The 10,347-nt window shown below is 42.9% G+C and overlaps 1 long non-coding RNA gene across 1 annotated transcript in view; it reads right to left on the bottom strand.

Moving 5' to 3' along the window:
- Nucleotides 1-1,045: 1,045 nt before the first annotated feature.
- Nucleotides 1,046-10,347, bottom strand: part of LOC109302480 — a 14,968-nt gene continuing 5,666 nt past the window's right edge. The window contains exons 3-4 of the long non-coding RNA XR_002098805.1: nucleotides 1,296-1,299; nucleotides 1,046-1,056 (exon numbers count right to left, since the gene is read on the bottom strand). This is a non-coding gene — a long non-coding RNA (uncharacterized LOC109302480). The remainder of the gene's footprint in view (nucleotides 1,057-1,295; nucleotides 1,300-10,347) is intronic.

Below are 10,347 nucleotides of genomic sequence, written 5' to 3'. Positions count from 1 at the left end.
AGGGCCAGCACCTGCTCCCTGCTGCTCTTCGCCCCCAGCTTTGTCTCTTTGCAGGCACTGTGGTGAAGTTTCTCTGCTGTGTGGCTCAAAGTCCCTGCCTGTGTTCCTGTCCTGGGTGCTGCTGACTGCCCTCCAGGGCCAGCATTGCAGGGACAGACATGCAAGGACCCAGGGAGCCGGTGCAGGGAGCATGTCCAGCATGTAGTTCCCACTGAGCCCTGGCTTTGCCCATGTGCTCACACCTATGCCAAGTGCCCAGGCCTTGTGGTGCTCTGGGATGGAGCCAACATCCAGAGGCAGTTCACATGGAGTGGGTGCTTGAATGCAAGGACAGTGGGTGGCTGTGACTGAATTCAATCATCAGTACAGTCATGCCCAAAAGACCATGACCTTCATGCAGGAGCTGACCTGCATTTTGGGACCCTGGGAGGCAGGCTGCACCTGTGCAAGTATCACCAGCAGGGTCAGCCTGCCCTCATCTGCACCCTGCCCTGACACCTCCAGTGTCACTGGAGGAGGGGACCTCAGGCCTTCAGCACTCCACCCCACCCACCTCCCTGGCTGCTGAATCCACTAGCAGCTTGGGAGCCCTGCCCAGCAGCTGCCTTGCCCATGGACAGCCCCACTCCCTGCCATAAGAAGAGGCAGGCCACGCCACTGCCAGCCACCAGTTCCTCCCCGGAGTGGAGGACAGGAGAAGGGGGCCCTGGCCAGGTGCCAGCCTGCCACACACTGCAGACCATGGACACCAGATGCAGCTGGACACTGTTGCTGATGGGGAGCCCAGCACTGAGCTGCCAGCCTTGCCAGCCCTGGACACATGGTACGTCCTGCACTGGAGGAGGGTAGGGGTTATGAGGGGAATAAAGGTTTCCATAGAAAACATGTACACATCTTGGAGTGGTGCTGGGGAGTGGGTAGGGGGTGTGTGGGCAGCGGGGCAGATGGATGTCATTGTGATGGCCAGGTGCACCTCCTTGTCCTGGTACTCTAGGTGGGGCCAGAGCTGGCACAGGAGGTCTTCAAAGGTGCCCTGGGTCAGAGTGCTGAAACTGGCTGACGTCATCACACAGCCAATGGCAAAACTATCCGAGAACTCATGGCACTTGGGTGAGGTCCCAGAAGACTGGAAGGGGGCCAATGCAGTGCCTATCTTCAAGAAACAAAGGAAGGAGAACTCAGGGAAGTATAGACCAATCAGTCTGACCTCAATCCTGGAAAAATCATGAAAAAAATTATCAAAGAATCTATCAGTGATAGGCTAACAGAAGGCAGTATTCTAAAAGATAGCCAACATGACTTTAATGGGTCATGCCTGCCCAACCTCATCTCCTTCTATGATCAGGTAACTTGCCACCTGGATAAGGGAGATGAGGTCGACGTCATATACTTGGATTTCAAAAAGGCCTTTGACTTGGTCACTCATGGTTAAATTGAGGAATTGTGGCCTCAACAACTTAATGGTTTGGTGGCTGGGAAACTGGCTCCAAGGTCAGATCCAGAGAGATGAACCCAGGTTGACATGGTGAAAGGTGACAAATGGTGTCCCTCAAGGCTTGGTACTCAGACTAGTGCTTTTCAACATTTTCATCAACTATTTGGATATGGATGTGAAAAGTGTACTGGCAAAGTTCGCACATGACACCAAATTATGGGGGAGTGCGGTCACACCGGACGACATGGTGAGGATACAGGCTGACCTGGACAGGCTTGTAAAGTGGGCAGATCTAAACCTGATGATATTTAACACTGAGAAATGTAAAGTGGTCAGTCTGGGGAGAAATAATCCACAACATACTTACAGGCTCGGTGGTGCTACACTAGCCAGCACCACAACTGAAAGAGACCTTGGGCTCACAATCAACCATAAAATTGAACATGAGCCACCCGTGCAATGCTATAGCTGGCAAAAAGAACAACACTCTGGCATGCATCAACTGATGCATCACAAGCAAGACTAAGGTTGTCATCCTCCTACTCTACTCAGCATTGGTAAAACTGCAGCTGAAGTACTGCATCCAGTTCTGGGTGCCACAGTTCAAGAGGGATGTGGAGTAGCTGGAAAGAGTCCAAAGGGGGGTCATACAAATGATTAGAGGTCTGGAAAACAGACCATACAAGGAGAGGCTGAAGAACATGGGACTGTTCAGCCTGGAAAAGAGAAGACTCAGGGGGGACTTGGTGGCAGCCTTTAAGTATATAAGGGGCAAACATCAGGGACTAGAACATCTGTTCACCAAGGCACCCCAGGGCAAGACTAGGAATAAGGGTTGTCATGGGACGGGGTCCCGTGCATAGATGACCTTCATGGATGATCTGGTTTACATAAGAAATAAAATTATCTTAACAGGTATTTCCCTCAAATTTTGTACTCCCTGTTATACTGCACCAAATGCCAAGCGGCTCAAATACATCACCAACAATGAAATATTTTGGCATTGGTGTACATTTTTGGCATGGGTGCACATTTTTAGATGATGCAAATTTGTATTTTAAGTCTATATTACTCAAGCTTTTCCCTTATATATCATTTGCTTATAAATAACGTTCCTTGGATCTGCAGCAGTAAGAATACAAGCTGTAGAAAAGATATTACATATTTTTCATCACTATAAAGTATTCTGTTCTGGATTCAGAGGGTCTTTTTCTGTAGAGGAAGGAAAGTTATGTGCCTAGACCAAGATTTTCATAGGTGATTATTGATAACACATACCTCCATTTTTGTAGCCTGGTGTGGGGCACCTTAAAGAGGTCCCTTATTTTAGGTTGCTCAGCACTTTCTGAAACACACAGACATCTCCGGACTTGACTATACGTCATGACCTTTAGACTATACGAAGGATCACCTTAAGTGAAGCACAACATGACCATTCAGTGCTATCTACAGCCTGAAAGGGATGTAATGTAACCATTTTAGACTGATATGTTTGTGTGTTAATAAGCTCATGCTCTCAGGTATGCTTTATTGGCACTCACCTAACACCACACTAAGGTGCCTGTATTACATCCACTCGGAGCTGTAGCACATATGAAAAGATGTATTATGCTTCATTGTGGAGCTCCCTTACACAGTCAAGAGGGACCCAACCCCCCCACCCCTCACCAGTTACTTTTTGAGAATCTTGCCTCCTGATCCTGACTTCTTTGGTGGGGTTGTGTCCAGGGAAAACAAGCTGAGTGAATGGGATGTTGCAGGTAGAACTGGGAAGTTTCATAGATTTCATAGATTTCATAGACATTAGGGCTGGAAGGGACCTCGGAAGATCATCGAGTCCAGCCCCCCCGCCCAAAGGGCAGGAAGTCAGCTGGGGCCGTAGGATCCCAAAAGTTATTGGAGGACTGTGGGAATAGAACAGTCCTATTACTCTGTGGTAAGTCAGAGAGACTCCTTGGGAAAACAAAGTAGGCATGATCTGAATTTGTAACAAAGCAAGTAAAAGAACACACTGCCTTCCTGTTTATCTCATTAAGAAACTAAAATATCAAAAAAACCCAAAACAAAAAAACCACCAATAAACAAGCAAACATATACTTGCTTTTTGATTATCCAGGCTTTTTAAAAGTACTTAGCTAGTAGTAGATGTGGATTTTCCTTTTTGTGATAGTGATAAATCCTGATGATGAGGAGGAGGATGATACTGAAAATGATAAGGCAACGTTTCTGCTACATCTTGTTTCAAATTAGTTTTTAATCTCTGGGGTTGGGGCTTTGCATTGCCCCTATATAAGAAGGCCATATGCTACCCTAAATGAAGGAATAATACTTTTTTTCTATTCCTAGGTCATCATTTCTGTTATTAGATATGGGAACAATTTTACCAACACATTTATCCAGGTACCTAGCAAAATTAATTATTTTGCAAGCTCTGGGTTTTGTAGCCTTCAGCCTATATCCCCTGCAAGTTCAAACAGTAGTAATATGATGTCAGAATTTAGAATCGTTTTCTGCATGGCCTTTTTGACATAATGTTCTTGGAAATGTCAGCATTGAATTGAAACTCACAAAGGTTAAATTACCAAGAAAGCTAATATCAGTGTGATCAGTTGGACAAAATCATAGCCAATGAACACATCTCCATTTTGTTTTTTGAATAAATAAATAAATGAATAAATAAATATCATTCAAAAGTTGACTTGACCTTTCAGATTGAATTTTTTAAACTTATATCCAGACTTGGCAACAGTTTTTTCTTTGTTCTTTGTAAAACTTTGTTATGAAGAATTATTCTTATCCACAGTCAAAAGAGACTAACATATATGCTCTAATAACAATTATGTAGCACAGAGTAATAGACCTATTGTTTATTCAAATAAATGAGGCTGGTAATTTATCAATGTATGCCTAGTAATGTTTTGTTTGCCCTTTTTTTTATATCTTCAAATACAGCAATCTTTTCAACAAAGCTGGGGCTTTCATGTTTGCAAAGGTTTGCAGAAAAGTATCTACCAGAATAATTTACATTCACTGAATTCAGTTTTCCTGACTAGTATTTTCATAAGATGCAAACAAATACACTAACTCCACTGATTTCCTAGGATGTGAACAAGAGTCAGATTCATTAAGAAATGTCATGGGTAACAGAATGATGTCATGTAGGATGTACAGTTTAAAGTTCTGAGACATGCTTGTTAGGAAAATGTTGGCTTAATCAACTAAGATGGCAGCAGGAGCTTTTGTAGTCTTCTGTCTAAATATGCCTTTAACTGGCATTCAGCAACCATGACCACTTTCTTCTCTGAACTGGCTCTTGGTCTTGTATCCCCAGCTGTGCCATCTGAAACTTTAAAATTGATTTACTTCCCAAGAAACAAGAAGAAGCATCACAAACTCCACGTTCACAGAAAGCAGCACTAGAGGAGGGCATGGCACTTGGGAGATTTGGCCCTGATACCAAGGTACATCTACTGTGCCGTTTGTTGATTTTGGTTATTCAAGAATGTCTCTAGAGGTAGTATCATGAGAAAAACAGCAGGAACATTTCCTCTCTACCTTAGTCTCTGCCTAAGGGTCAGTTCTGAAGCAAATTTATTCCTGAGATTTGTTGTTGGGCTGAGATTCATGAAAGAAGGGATTGACTACATGCTGTTTCACCATCTCATTTCAGAGCCGGTTCGGGTATGCAAGTTATTGTTAGAGTATATATTATTCTGATTCTGTTTTACTCATTTTTCCTCAACTTGCCAACCTGCCGGTACTGACATCTGCTAGGGCAAAGCATAGCGATGTCAAAAAGGGTAACACTATTCACATTTAAAAGGCTATCCTAGCTTCAATATCATATCTGTATCTAGACACAACCAGTAATTTGTGACAAGCTAGAATTGCAACCAAAAGCAATCTTACAGTGCCTCCCATGAGGGGTTTTATGGAATACCACAGACTCCTAGACAGGATCAGCAACAGGATTACAAAGATCACATATCTAATGATCCTACTATAGTGAACATTTTTCATCTAGATGTAGGTTGCTTCCTGGAGATTTCAATGATGAACTGTTATCATGAGCTTTGCAGCCATTGGATTTTAGCTGAATAAAAATGTCAGAACATTCCGCTGGAAATTTTGCTTCCTCCAAGTGAATATGAATAGGAACAGGTAGCATGGGGTATGTTATGACCTTGGATAAGCTACACCTTTCTTCAATGTTCCAATATCAGTTGAACAGACTGAAAAGGTGGGGGTTTTAAAAAGTACATCCAAACTCATGGCAATAGATCATTTTAATACACTTCTTTATTTACGAAATTAAATCATTAAAAAAAGAATCTCTGTTTCCATCTGAAGCACAGTGAGTGCTACATTGTACTAATACATGGGAATCAGGAACTGAAATTGGCTACAAACTCCATAGACAAGTGTTTCCCAAACTTTTCCTCAGCCCAACCCTATTTATGGTCCCATTTCCTCAGCATGACCCCATTTCCTCTGCTGATGTTGCACCCCATTTGGGATCACAACCAAAGTTTGGGAACGGCTGCCATAGAGACACAAATGAAATGAAAATGGACTTTTAATTTCAATGTCCAAACCAAGACCCTATTGGGCAACAAGCAGCATATTGGTAGAATGTTGCAGGCTCAGAGACAAACAAGCAGAAAGAAAAGCAAGCAGCATCAGGGGGAGAAGTGGGCAGCGGAGTCCCCCAGGGCTCAGTCCTTGGGCCCGCACTGTTCAATTTCTTTATCAGCGATTTGGACGACGGGGTGGAAAGCAACCTGTTTAAATTTGCTGATGATACCAAAATTTGGGGTGTGGTGAGCACACTAGTAGGGAGGGAAAGACTGCAGCAAGACCTGGATAGGTTACAGGGGTGGGCTAACAAGAACAGGATGCATTTCAATACTGACAAGTGCAGGGTGCTGCACTTGGGCAGTAGTAACCAGCAACACACTTATAAGGTGGGAAACTCCCTTCTTGAGAGCATGGAGGCAGAAAGGGATCTCGGAGTCATTATTGACTCCAAGATGAACATGGGCTGACAATGCGAGGTCATGGTTGGCAGGGCCAAACGGACCTTGTCATGCATCCACAGGTGCATCTCAAGCAGCGTCAAGGAGGTGATCCTCCCCCTCTACGCAACACTGGTCAGGCCACAGCTGGAGTACTGTGTCCAGTTCTGTGCGCCCCACTTCAGGAGAGATGTGGACAACATTGAGAGGGACCAGAGGAGGACCACCTGCATGATCTGGGGACAACAGGGCAGACCCTACGATGAGAGACTGCGGGACCTGAACCTGTTCAGCCTTCACAAGAGAAGGCTGAGGGGGGACCTGGTGACCATGTATAAACTCACTAGGAGGGACCAGAAGGGTTTGGGAGAGACCTTGTTTCCCCTAGCGCCCCCTGGCATAACAAGGAATAACGGCCACAAGTTGTTGGAGAGTAGGTTTAAATTAGACATCTGTAAGAACTACTTCACAGTTAGGGCGGCTAGGATCTGGAACCAACTTCCTAGGGAAGTGGTGCTGGCTCCTACCCTGGGGGTCTTTAAGAGGAGGCTTGATGCCTACCTGGCTGGAATCATTTGAGCCCGGTTTTTATTCCTGCCCAGGCAGGGGGTTGGACTTGAAGATCTACAAGGTCCCTTCCGACCCTACTTCTATGCATCTATGAGTTTATGAGCATGAATGGTCTGGTGCTGCTGACCAGACCATTAAAAATAATGCGTCATGCTTGCAAAATTTTAAACTAGGAATTTTCTTAATTTCAGATCAAACATGCCTAAATACATAAACTCCAGGAGCTCAGGCTTTGTGGAAAATATAATTTATTATAAGACTTGCAATAAATCCACAAGGCTTGACAACACTGAAAAATGATGAAAAGAAAATTAGGTGGGGGGGTGTGTGTGACTCTTACAAGAATACACCATCACTGACCTCAGAGTAGTTCTTCTTAAACAATAAAACTTAAAGTTGGTCTTTAAAAGACCAACTTGGATGCAAAATTGCAGAACAAGAAATCATCCACAGATTGGACTGTGTTAAGTATGGTCTCAGCAGATTCTACACATTCTTGTCCCATTACCTGGATTATCTTTTATAACTCTCATTTCTAAGTGGGTTAACTGTTTTTGATCTCTCAACCCACCTTCCCCTCTCTCAGCAGTGCCCTCTCCTCTTACCCTTTTCTCCCCTTTTCCATATCCTTTGTATTTGAATTACTTTATTCCTCTCTATTTAGTACCCTCCTTCATACAAGTCCATTCATAGTGTCTGACAAAGTAGGCTGTTGCCTACGAAAGTTTATACCTGTCTGAACAAGTTAGTCTCTGAGGTGCCACACTGCTCTGCCTGACTTCAGACTAAGATGGCTAACTACTCTGTCAACAATACACCTGTGCGTGGGAAAAGGTGGGCAAAGCATGCTCAGTAGCATCCCAGCTGGGACATACAGTACTGCCAATATGGTGCAAACAAGCGTGTTAAATGTATGACCTGTGGACTGCATCTGGCCTATAGAGTCATGTAATCTGGCCTGTGGGGCTCTCAAAGGACTGGGAATTTGGGGGGGTGCTGAGCAGGGGTCAGGTTTGCCACTGAAATCCCACATACACAGTCCCCTTGGGGATGCATATCAGTGGTGGGGTGTGACTAATGTTGCCATTAACACTTGCTGCTGCCACCACTGCTTGCCACACCACCACTCCCACATCTGGATCCAACCTGTGAGGAGGTGTGAGTCTGACAACCTGGTACAAATGTATTGTGAGCTGTGCCACATAAGTCAGAAAAGGTGGAGGCAGTTTATTGACTCTACTGGGTATTACATGAGGAAGTAATTCTGTTGTTAAATATGGCCAATGGTCAACTAGAGATTTAAATGGCTAACTAGAGATACAAACTGTCCATTCCATAGGTTAATCAAACAGAAATTGTCCCTGCTCTTACAGTTTGGGGCAACATATCTATCCATTTAAGTTAGGTTTCTCTGCTCACTTTATAGTAACATCTGATCCCCAATAAACAAAACAGTATAAATTTTAAAAAGGTGAAGAGGAGTATAATCAAGAGCTTAGGAAGCTAAATTATAATGATAATTGATTAACTACTTTCAGTATATCTGATCCTGGTCTTGGTTTTCCCCAGTATAAATCCATTGACTTCAGTGGTGATTGATTTACACTTAAGATCAAAATTAGGCCATTACTTGGACAGCTTGCGAGCTCGGGACGGCTTGACATTGGAAGATAGCAACAGCCTGTAACCTTCCCTTTATTGTGAACTAATGGTGGGAGTAACATGGAAGCAGTTGCCCAAGAGAAATAGGAGGAAGTGTAAATTGAAAGTCAGAAAAAAAAGTGTGAATGCATTTGATTTGAAGCTGAGAGAGAAGAATCGAAGAGCAGGGCTATTAGTTGTATCCTTGGGGTCAAATGAGATGAGCTTATCCAGTATCACATAGAAACAACCATAAAGTATATCCTTAAAAAGATTCTGCTTTGAAATAAAGGGCTATGCTATGGAGGAATGCAGATAACTAGTCATTTTTCTACCATGATCCTATATTGAAGCTTTAATGAAAACAGAGTAAAAAGTAATGCATGAACAGATATGCATGTGGGGAAAACAGGTGGTTTGTATGCAAAGGCTATTTTCCCGTATGCTATAACCAAATGTAGGATTTCCAAGGCCTGGATAAAGACTTCACTAACCAACCATTTCCTCCTTCCTATTCTAGAACTTTAGATTAAATTAAGTAGTAAGCTGTCAGATCCACATAATGAAATCAAAACAATATAAAAACAGGTGGTAACATCCACAATGGTTTCTATCTTAAAGTGTGCTCTAAATAGTTTTCTGCACCACTTAGCACTAGTTGTTCCAAACACAGTATAAACAATAACTGATTAATCATCCCAATGCACATGTGAAGTAAGCAAACAACATTATATCATGTTTTGGAGTGGGAAGTTGAAATGCAAAGACAGAGAAATTTGCACAAGGCCTCATAGTAAATTTGTGGCAGAGCTAGGACTAAAATTTAGATTTCCATGTTTTTCACATCACACTTAATTCATTAGACTACCTAGTTTCTGCTAGAGTACACCTGTGAGGGCATTCACCATAAAAACTGGCACAAGCCATTCACACACAAAAAGACAGGCACTTAGATGCAAACATACTGTGAACTTACTAGTTTCCTGCATAAACACACATTGCAAAACTTTCAGTCTTATCTCATGGGGAGTTCCCTAATTCCTAGAGTTTGCCTGCTGGGTATGAAGTCACAAAAAAACAGTTTACTCACCGCCAAATAGAAATGATTCCTAATTTTGTTCCACTCCCACCTGACCAAGTTCTTTCGAATCAGACATTTCCATCACTTAGCTGTGTGGCTGTGTGCTGAAGCAGTTGGATAATTCACTGTTATACTTGTTACTTGTTTCAGTTATGAAGAAATTCACTATCACCATCAGCATGCCTCCAGTAGTAGATAGTTTCTTAAAGCTTCTTGGTTTTATTAAGAAGAACTAAAAATCTATCTATAAAATATTAACTTCTAAAGAACCCTGATGACTGACAGCAGAGCCCTGATTCTCCCTCACTTATACCAGTACAAAGTAGAAATAACCTTTAGTCAGAAGAGCTACAACTGTGTAAAATTGCTGCAATGGAGTAAGGAGCTGAGACCTTTATTTACCAGCTGATATCAGTTAATGACAGCTAGAGAAAAAAAGATGCTTAATGGGCATGTCTACACATGCAATAATGTTCCTTTTCTAATGCGCACTGTGAGGTACTAAATTAATGTGCATTAGGCTGCACTAATGTGCAGTAGTGCACTTGGATGCTTTTTAAGTGATGCTTAATGCACAGTAGACTATTTTAGTGCACATTAGTGTA

This window comes from Gavialis gangeticus, unplaced genomic scaffold (assembly GCF_001723915.1).
Source record: "Gavialis gangeticus isolate Ggan-Ray unplaced genomic scaffold, GavGan_comp1, whole genome shotgun sequence".
NCBI lineage: Eukaryota > Metazoa > Chordata > Crocodylia > Gavialidae > Gavialis > Gavialis gangeticus.
This window is presented reverse-complemented; position numbering and strand designations above follow the sequence as displayed.